Raw genomic sequence first — 11,290 nt, forward strand, 5'->3', positions numbered from 1 at the left:
TTTTCTTCTTGAATTTTGGGTTCATTTGCTATAGCTATGGGAGATTGTGTAGATTGTTCTTATGCACTTTCCTTCTCCCTTTTTATCTCTACTGCATATTTCTATAGCTCATAACACTCACCAAAATTTGATTTGTAGAAAGTTGTGCCTTCCAATGTAGTTTGGCGAAGGATATTTTGGGATCCTCTATAGTTAAAGGATTGATGTTCTGACTTGAGGTGTCAAAAACATCCTTTACAATTATTGTTTCTATAGGTGTTGTATGTGGAGGACTTGGTGGTGGTATTTGGGTGTCATGGACACTCTATTCAATCTATTGCTCTTCGGTTGTTGCCTTCTCACCATGTATCTTCTCCACTGTCTCCTCTTTTGTCTCTTTTTCCTCTTCCTCATCTTTTTCTTTTTCTCCTTCTTCATCTTTCTCTTTTTCTCCTTCTTCTTCATCATTTATACCTTCAAATGGGTCATCCCACCCTTTTTTCACAATTGTCAATCCATATATTAATTTCCACATTTGTGTGAACTTTTGGACAACATCTTTTATTTGGTTCTGTAAAATTTTGAAGGCTCTATATTTGGGTGCAAATTTCCTTCCATGTTTCTTGCTAGCCTTTTTTATTTGACCTTTTGTAAGGTCTAGCATTACATGAGCTAATTTAGATTCTCTTATTTCCTTTTCCATTTTGAGATAGTAATACCATTTATTCTCAACTAATGAGCTTATCTCCTTAGGCATTGAGTTATCTAGTTCAAGTGGGGTGGTCTTGAACTTAGCCATCATAGTGTAGATGGAATCTTCCACTATGTTTTTTTGTTCCTTTGACAACTTATTTAAATCTATGGTGTTTAGACTAGATAAGTCAGCATTATCTCTAATATTATTGCAAATACCTTCCAATTTAGATTTGGCAAAATGGCTTGCCAATCTGAAGTGGTCTTCATTAGACTCTATTCTTTCTTGGTCTGATTTAAGAGGTGAAACATACTTTATTCTCTTCTTCTACTCTATAGGTCCTCCTTGTTCTATTGCCTTCTATTTTTCTTTCTCGTTTGCCCCTTGAGTTGTAGCTTTGTTGTTAGCCCTTGTAGTTGGCTTAGCTGGGATTGGCTTTGTAGCCTTCTTCATTCCCTTGGGCTATGCAGTTAGTTGTTTTTGAGCTTTTCTTTTCTTTGGCTAAGCCTTTGGTGCTTCCTTCTCGACACTTTCCTCCTTAACTACATCTTCTCCCTTACTTTGGGTTAAGGAAAGTGGCCTCTGATCTTGTTCTTCTTCATCACCCTCAACATCTTCACCTTCTTCTTTAGCTTCTTCTGCAGTACCTTCCCCAAATTTATCTTTTAGCTTCTTAACAAGCTTGTCCTTCTTTTTTAGAGTGGAGGAAGACTTCAATTTCATAACCACTTTTGATCTCACCATGTCATAAGCTCCAAAATGTGGTGCATCCTTGTCAGCTTCCTTTGCTAATAATGCAATTATTGCTACTAATGCTTCATCTATTTTTATTTCATACCTAAGAGATCTTAGCCACCTCACTCTTGGTATGGCATCTTGTATGTATGTATAGTCTATATCTAAAGAAAACATACATCATTTACATGTTTCTCTACTAGAAAAACTGGGATTCTTAGCCTTTGTTTCATTGACTTATTAAAGTCTTAAAAATAACTAGTCATCAAGGTCTCAAAATTAGCTCCCATTTTCTCTATGTATTCATTGACTTGAGCTATAGTAGACCTATCAGTTTTCCATTCAACTTTACCAAAAGAAGGAAATTCATTCTAAACATAAAAGAAAATGCAAATCAAAATGGCACCAAATTTTCATTGGGCTTCCTTGGTTCTTTTGATTGCTGCTAGATTTTCATTGATCTATTGCAGTTGCAGTTCTACAAGATCTTATGTATGATCCTTCTTCATCAATTTATATCCTACATCTACTGCAATACAAGGCACACTATTGAGTCTATTGGATTGGTAGAATTTTTGTGTAATGACCCTAACAACAAAGTCAACTAGAGGGTATTGGATAGTGTCAATTGTCATCCCTCTCTTATTCCACTTTGCACCTATTTTTTTCTCAATTGCCTCCTTAGAATCACTCCTAAGGGTCTTTCACCAATCTAGTGTTGGGTACCCTATCACTCTATGTACAATTCTCTTGGTGATTTTTATAGGGCCATCCTCCAACCATAAGCTACCATCATGCATTCTTCTGAACACTAGTCTAATCCATTTAGTCTTGAAAGTGGTGGGGAATTCTAGGGCTCATGTTAAACCCTTCCTCTCAACAATCTAAAATTCTTCCTTTAACCTGAAATTATCACACAATTTTTCATAGGCCTCCCTCATTTCCATGTCACCTATGGCTCCAATCTTGCAATTATAACATCTCCTTACATCTTGAACCATTAAAACCTTAGGGGGTATGATGGATAGGGCTCTAGTTGCGTCATTATTATATGCAACTTCAGGTATTGGGCAGAAATCAGGTTGTCTGACCTCTTTGGACACTAGTTGGACTTCAAATGATTCATTCTCTTGACTTTTTCTAGAGCTAGAAGCCATTTTATACAATCTAGAGTTTTAACATGAAGAAAACACGAAACTATGTAGCTTGGCACAATTGTAAATACCTTGAAATCAATGAAATTGTGCTAGAATGTTGTTGAAATATTCTTATTCGCTAAATTCTCTACTTTGAATTCACTTTGCACTCTTTCTCGTCTATGCTCTTTCTTCACAATGAGGATAAATGATTGAAAATATGATAATATACCCTATTTTCATCATATTTAATGCTTAGTGCATTTATAACTATCCACTTAGCTTCTGAAGGATTCTATATTACTCAACTTCCACTAGAGTATTACTTACTTGGCTTCAACTAAGATTTCTTCTTCACTCATCTTCCTCTACCAACTTGGCTCCTACTAATCATTCAGCTCCTATAGTCTTGACAATCAGCTTGGCTTGTACTATATTTTTACTCGGCATCTAAGGGAAACTTGGAAACTCTTGTGAAATCTTGAACTTTTAACTTTGCATATTTGTTCATGCTGATCTATTATTTTTAGTATTTTCTCGTCTACGAACTGACATATGATAAAACTTTGTAATTCAGTCCCTTATGCCTTCTCTTGCTTAGTTTGATGAGGTGTGACCACTTGACTTGATAGGTAAAGTGATCCCTTCATTTGATGTGCTACTCTCATCTTTCTTCTTCCATGTCTTGTTCATTTCTCCTTTGATGTGTTCAACATATACCTAACATCTACCTTCTCTTTACCTTTGTCATTCTTTGAGTTGGATGCCTTTGACCTTGTTGGGAAATTTTTGCTAATATGATCATTCTTCAAGCAACTAAAATATGTGGTTTGGCTCAACAATATGTTGTAGTTCCCTCTTAAATGTGTCCTTATGCAATTTTTAGGAATGTGTCCATATTCCTAACAATAATGACAACTATACCTAGTGTTGTAGTCCCAATTGTAGTGATGTCCATGGTTACCTTCTATTTCTACTTGATTTGATGTCCACATAGGCTTTGGTCTACACTCAAAAGCTCCATGTCCATACTTCTTGCAATTATAGTAGTGACCTTCAAATTTTGGTGTTCCAATACTCCTAGTCCTGTAGTTATGTGCTTGATGTCCTTACTTTTTGCACTTTTGAAAATGATTTACATTCTTAGGTTTGTTATGCTAATGGGAACCTTTTTACTACAAAAATGACAAGTAGGTTTAGTGTTCTTAAGCTTTTTACTTCTTTCTTCTACAATCTTAGATGATTCTCCTTGTTCAGTGCTAATGTAACCTAGTCTTGAAGTATCATTTCTTGCCCTTGATCATTTCAATAGCTGCTTAAAGTACTTGATGGCCTCATTAGGTTTTTTGAAGCTCTCTGCAATCTCCTTTTCTCTCTTTAGGTTAGTTTTTAGTTGTTCATTTTGTATCTCTAGTGTAGAGATCTCAATGTCCTTGACATTTAGTTCATGATGTGCATTCGTCATATGACTTGGGGTGTCTATCTACATGTTTGAAATTCTTGCTAGCTGAATTGACTTTTCTTCTAATCTATTGGCAAAGTTTCTCTTGTCCTCTTCTAGCATAGCCTTGTCTTCAATGGCTCTTTTCTTCTATTCAATTACCTCACAAAACATCATGGCTTGTGATTCTTGTTCAAGCTTGAGTGTTCTGATTTCTTCTACTTGAGCTCTATTTTTCTCCATCAGGTCTGCTATTGCTACATCAAATTCTTTGGAATCTCCATTTGAAAATAGATTTGAGGTGTCATTCTCAGCTATGGCAATCACTCTTCTTCTTTTTAAGGATTTTTTTAGTTCTCCTCTAGCTTCTTCCAAAGCATGTAAAGCAAGTTGTATGTCAATTGTTTGATTCTATATGATCTTTCCAAGTTTGTAGACTTCCATTTCTAGATATTTTCTCTAAGCTGTAAGGCTCCTCCTTGTGAGAACTAGGCTCTAATACTAGTTGTTGGAATAAAAAATGGGAAGATTTACTTCTGAGAGGGAGCAAGGGGTGAATCAAAAGTAACTAACTTTAAACTTTTCAAATCCTTTTAACTAAAAATATTTATATGCATCTAATTCATCAAATAAATATGAAAGTAAAGACATGCATAAAAATAGATAACACACAAATTTGGTAACCTAGAAACCCTCCAAAATGAGAAGGTAAAACTAGGGTGGGGATGACACCCATAAAATATCACTGCAACAATGTGTAAATGTTTAAGGTTACAATGTTTGACCACTTCCAATGGTCTGCCCTATGAAAGGCCTATCCTATTAAAGACTTTACACCGTATAAAAAGTGACTTGGTTAAAGGATTTCACTACCCTGCTAAAAGTAGGCCTGGTTAAAGGACTTTTGTACATTCACTTGGAATGCCACCCTATTAAAGGATTTATGGCTGATAGGCCAACCTAGGTCCATAGGATTTCCATATCTAATACAATTGCTAGAGAGTATTGGAAATTCTTTGACCTGATAGCTTTGCAATCTTCAATTGTTGATTCCAAATCCTTGTTTTGCTCTATCAACTCTAATCGTTGCTTTATGTGATATGTCACTCTTTGATGTTTGAATACTCTATTCTTCATCAACTAGATTTTACAATACTTCTCTATTTTTCACTAAGTCTTTACACTCTTCTGCACTTTTCTATAGTTCACCCATACACTTCTTTCTTGCATATCCTCTCTCTTGCATAATGAGGCTTTGTTCTCCTTTTAAATATTTTGAAGACTTAGGGTTAGGTATGAATCTATGATTAATATTAAATCTTCATTTCCCACTCATTTCTTGCACTTTTCCTATTGGTTGCATGCCTTCTCCATTTTTCTCATTGGTTGTATGTTGATTACATAGATAATGCAAAAGATTTGATCTTATCTTCAAGATCCTTTGAGATTCATCCTATGTCAACTCCAAAAATGGTTTTCATCTAATTTTGCGAAGGTAAAATCTCATATTCTGATTCTATGTTACTTGGCACATATTAGTTGTTGATGCTCGACACATATATTAAAATTAGTTCAATCAGCTCCTATAGAAATTCTGTTTCACTCGACATCTATATTTTGTTTGGCACTTGAACTTTGATTAGCACCTAAAAAATACTCAGAACCTAAAGTTCACTCAACACCTATTGAATTTTCTAGCTCGACATACATTGTAGCATGGCTTCTGTATTATACTTGGCATCAACTGAAGAATACTAGCTCATGTTCTTTTGTTTCTAGGAAATTTGAAAATGGTTTTCAATAGTAAATGAGGGTTTATAGTTCTCAAATGGATCTCAAGCCTTTTCTCATGATTGGATAACAATTTTTTCATGTTTTTGTGTATTTTTGGAAATTGGTAAGCTCTAAAACACCTGGACAGCTCTACCAATGGCTCAACAATGTTTGGATTTTAAAAACTAGCTTTAAAAGAGTTAGGAGTTGCTATATGATGAAATTTGGATTCAACAAATAGATTACAATATTTTTTTAACTACAGAAATATATCTTGAACCATATTCAGCCAGATGAAATTAGAGTCTGTATCAAAGATGTGAGGCAACATGGGTCTATTTGTAGGAAGAAAGGCTTTTACCTTGCATAGAGTCTATTGAAGGGTATGAAGAGCATCTATCCCTACAATTTATAAATTGCTAAGCTAATAGAAAGGTGACCATTAATGGGGTTTCCTATGAAATGACTAAGCAACTCATTACTAAGGTGGGTTGGTTGTCTTTCGAAGGAAAGAGCCAGCATAAGCAGCCAAGAGTTTCATATGAAATGAGTTTACAATTTTTTTTTCATCTTTGGGGGGAACTTGCATACATGCATTGTGGTTTCTCAAGAAAGGACCTTCTAAAGACATGGGATATTGTGTGGTACTCCATCATGTGCTACATCACACTTGAAAACCAATTTCAAGTGTTGTATTATTACCACATCCTCATCTTAAATCACTTTAGAAGCTAGGACATAATCTCTTTTCTGCACCTTATTTTGCATTTGATGGAGGATAGTGTTTTTAATGTCTAAAAAAAGAGAGAAGAGGGGAAACCCTTTTATATCTTGCACCAAGCCTTCATGTTCAAAATTTACAAATTCTAACTTTCCCTCAGCCCACCTCTTTTTGTTATTCCCTTGCCCACTGTGAGTGCCCAAGCTTCCACTAACCCAAACTTCCATTAACCTAAGCCCTAGGTCAGCCTTGAAGATAACTATAAAAAATTCCCCTGCTACCCAAAAGTATATTATCTTTATTTACTCAGATACTAGTAGTGGGTAGAGTAATAAAGTTGCTAGAAGATCCACCAAGAGGCTAAAAATGGAGATATTTTGGACTTCCCCCCTTGTCCATTCCCCCACCCCACACCACCCCACCCCCCCTTCCCCCCCCCCCCCCCCCCCCCCCAAGAAAAAAAAAGAGTGAAATCATAGTCCACAGAAACAAAACAAAACCTACTAGAAAGAGGAAGGAAAAAGTGTTCCACCTTGTTTCTATGAGCAAGATATCCTTACCCCATCCCATGTTTATTATACCATGGAAGGTGACCCATCGTGAGACAAGAGCTTGGTTAAGTATATCACATCCCCAATTAAGGAGGTTGCTAAGGGTAGGTTGAAGATGGGGTGTCACCACCATGAAGAAGATAAAAGAAAAACTAGGATGTACTGGCTAGAGAAGTCTATGCATGCTCTAAACAACAATCAGGATGCCCTATACCCAAAATTTGGGACTCTTATAGAGATTACTATGAAAATTATGCACTTGGAGATCACCACTTTGTATTTTCTATAGGTGAACAAGGAGAAAAATGAAGTAGGAAGAGAAAATGAAACCACTCACTCCCTCTATCGCTTTCTGTTGGACGACTAGCTAAAGACCCTATTGGACAAGCTTGTCATGAAGAAGTAGGAAAAACTAGCTAAGGAGAACCCTAGTGATAAAGGGGGAGCTAGCCCCAGTTCTCTTTTTTCTTTTAGTTTTTATTATGACATGGTATATTGTGAACTTTGTTCCCTGTGAGGAATTTTTGATTAAGTTGGATCACTATTGGCTACATATCAACACTTAGAATTGCTTTTATTATATTTTTGGTTTAGAATTTATAGTAATATGGTTGATTATGTTAATATTGTTAGTAAGAAGAGATTGGATCCTTTTTTGGTCGATAAAATATTTTTGATGTCTAGAAAAGGCATATATTGAATTGTAGGGGTGTGACTACTAGTTATTCTCTAGCTCGCTATACTATGGGGTATGCCCCCTTCTAGCTACATTTTAATAGATCAAAAAGAGAAGAAATATATCTCTCATGTACAAAGAATCATGGTGGAGAAATATCTCTATTTCTTAAAATCTTGATTTGTCAAAACCTATAACAAGATATTTCTCTAGAGGTCCCTATTATTTGGGTTAATCTAAGATGGAATAGTTCTAAAATACCTTATTATATTAGGGGCCCACCTAGCCTAGACCTTCCCCCCCTCTCTCTATAATTGAGGTAGAACCATTATTATACAGGGCCATAGAATAGTACGGGTCTACCCACCCATAGTTATCACCCTATATAATAATTAAGCACCTTTGGCTACCTGGTGAATGGTAGGGTTCCTCGTACTATATCCTCCATTGGCCTGATGATGCAAGAAAAGAGGTGCTTTGGGAAATCAAAAAATTCCTAAATTGAGAAATCAGAAAGCATGTAAAAAGAAATTTGTGAAATTGCAAAAGCAAAGAGAATATAAAAGAGGTTTCCAAAATTGTAAATTTTTGAAATTCTAAAATTCCTAAAATTGAAAATTTCCAAAATTATAAAATTTATGAAATTAAGAGATTGAAGATGATATGCTAAGAGACTTCTGAAAACCTCAAAATTCATGTTTTGCAAAAGGTAAGAGATGAAAAGATAAAAGAGAGGTAAATATTTTTCCAAATTTGATATTTTTTCACATCACTATTTTTATCTTAATATAAAGACATTTAAAATATAAAAAATGTTGAAATTTATAATCTTAATAGTTATGATGGAAGACATGTTTTTCAAAAGAGATATTAAAAGTACAAGTGATATTTACAGAGTGGCTTTAAATTTATATTTAATTTTAATTTTATATAAGGTAAAGTATTAGCTCATTTAAATGATGTTAAATAAATCATCAAATAATCTGATGTGATGTAAGATGATTTCTTTAATACAAATATGTTAACATTTTTCCCTCAGAGTTAAGCTCTAATAATCTTTCCCAAATTTAAAGACATGTGATAATTAAATTAGGTGAATGTAAAAGTATTTAATTTTCAAAGATAACTATTTTAGAGACTTCTAGTACAGGTAAGCATTTAAAAAATCATTAATTTTATTTCTTATCTTTGTGATAAATTTAAAAATATATATTCCTTTGTAATTAGGGAAGTTAGAAAAGGCTTATATAAAAAAAAAAAAAAAAAATTGGGAATGTAACATATTCTAAAGAATAATTTATACATTAGAATAAATCTTGTATTTCCCAATAATATTTTTTACAAATGCTCCCCTAATGTTTTTGAAGCATAAGATAACAACCAAAAGGATGAGGGGTTGTCCCTAGAGTACAAAATAGGATGTAGGTCAGTCGGAGGTTACTTCCTAGTTAACTAACCAATACCCTCCCCTAATGTTGTTTAGGGTTCAAAATAATATTTCTCCAACCATGAAATTCTTTGATAAGGTTTTTATGCAAAAAAATAGTATAGATCATTATTGAAACAAAATGTAATATATTTGATTTGATTTATAATATAAAGTGACTTACTAATTTATTTTCTATGTAGGAAGTGTTATCAAACCCAAGGGATGTGACTATTTAGAAAAGATGAACTTCCAGATTAATTATTCCATTTGAAGATGTGCATTATAATAATTATGTATTTAGTTTTGTTTTTGGTTCTAATTAGGAAGAGTCATGATGATCTAAATTATATATGCATCCTTTGAATTTCTATAAAGGACATGAGGATCATTTGCAATAAACATAGTTACAAAGAATTATTAAAAATAAATTACAGACACTAGATAGATGTTTCTAGCAGTGTGATTAGGTAATATAACTTTAACACATCTCAAATCTACTTCCATTTTTTAATCAATAAAGAATTCTTTTTATATTTAAATTTAGTTGTTATATTTTTCAAAACTTGCATACTATATTATCCTAATAGATCTAGAATTATTATTTGATAGGTTGAACTTCATGAATGCTCTTGATTTACAGATATTTTCAAAGTGTGTTAAGGTATCTGTCTAATTGGTCTCTATTAGTTGGGGTTAAATTCATTTAGACTCTACAATTTCATGTAGTAAGTTCTATGTCTAGCATTTGATGGTGTGGCTAGCTATCTCAATAAGAGTTTCATGATAAGTACATGCAAGTTTGACTCCATTTTCCCAAATTGGATAAAAGGAATGGTCAGTTGATTAATTTAATTCAATATAAAAGTGCATGTTGGTCTCATTCTTTACCTTAATCATCTTCATATCATACATCTATTATTGAATTATCATTTAAAAGTATTCCAAGAATATTCAAAGCATTCCGTTTTACATTTGATTTCTCCTTGAGACAGTGCTTTCCCATTTGAGGGTATCAATTTCAAGTCAAAATTAGTTATTCTTTTCCTCTATAAGAATTAAGAAATAAGGTACAACCATTGAGGTTCACAGAGTTTGAAGTGTGGAGAATAAATTATTAAGTTTCAGTCTCTAAAGTTGGCCTTCAATTTCACAAACCAAAGAAAGAAATTTTAGACTCTATTGGAGGAAGATCATAGAAGACCTGTGAATAATTTCCTCAAAAGAGGTGGTGACTCTATTCATATAATGATTAGTGGATCTATTAAGCAAAGAGAATCAAATAAAGATGATTAGTACTATATCATGGGAGGAGAATCACACCTATCTCCCTCATTACACCTTTCAATATAGGAAGGCATGATGATGAATTTGTAGCCCAATTATTCATTATGATGATAAATGTTTATCATGAAATCCCCTTATATATGATGCCTTCACATAGTAAATTCTTGCATAAACTTCAAAATTTAAAAATCCTATATGATCTTGATTGGATGATTTTATTGAATGCAATAGTGAAGGAAGATAATAAAAATATTTTAGAAGAAAAAAACTCTAAATACATTCCATATGAAGAATATATGGATCAGATAGAGGCAAAATCAATCAATCAAGAGACTAGTATGAATATTGATTGCACAAAATGTAAAAGTGAAGGAGAAGATTCTCTTAGTTCAAAAGAAATTTTAAATTTATTAGATATTGAATATGAGAGATATATTTAGAAAAAGAATCACAATTTTGTTTAGTTCACTAAAATAAGTATATTGAAGAAATATTGCATACTTAATAAATGCTTGGTTGTAAACTTGAAGAAGATCAATCACTTTGTTATCATGCAAGTCTCTTAAATATGATAAAATCTTAAAAGGACATGAAGAAACATTCTTCAATACATTTTGTGAGCTTGATATTCATCCACAAAATGCAAATGAAAGAAAATAGTAAATAGTTCTTTTGTAGGAATAAAACTTTAACATATATTATTTCTCTTGTTGATAAAGCACAAAAGGATTCTCAAGGAAATCCATTTAATGAAAGAATGCATTATAATACATTTGATGAACTCTCACACAATGATCAAATAGAGGATATCGAAGGTTTCATTCAATGAAAGTTATTCATGGAGGATAAGGTTGACTCAAGTATGTAACAG

This window comes from Cupressus sempervirens, chromosome 1 (genome assembly GCF_028749045.1).
Source record: "Cupressus sempervirens isolate cs-2001-9-10 chromosome 1, ASM2874904v1, whole genome shotgun sequence".
NCBI lineage: Eukaryota > Viridiplantae > Streptophyta > Pinopsida > Cupressales > Cupressaceae > Cupressus > Cupressus sempervirens.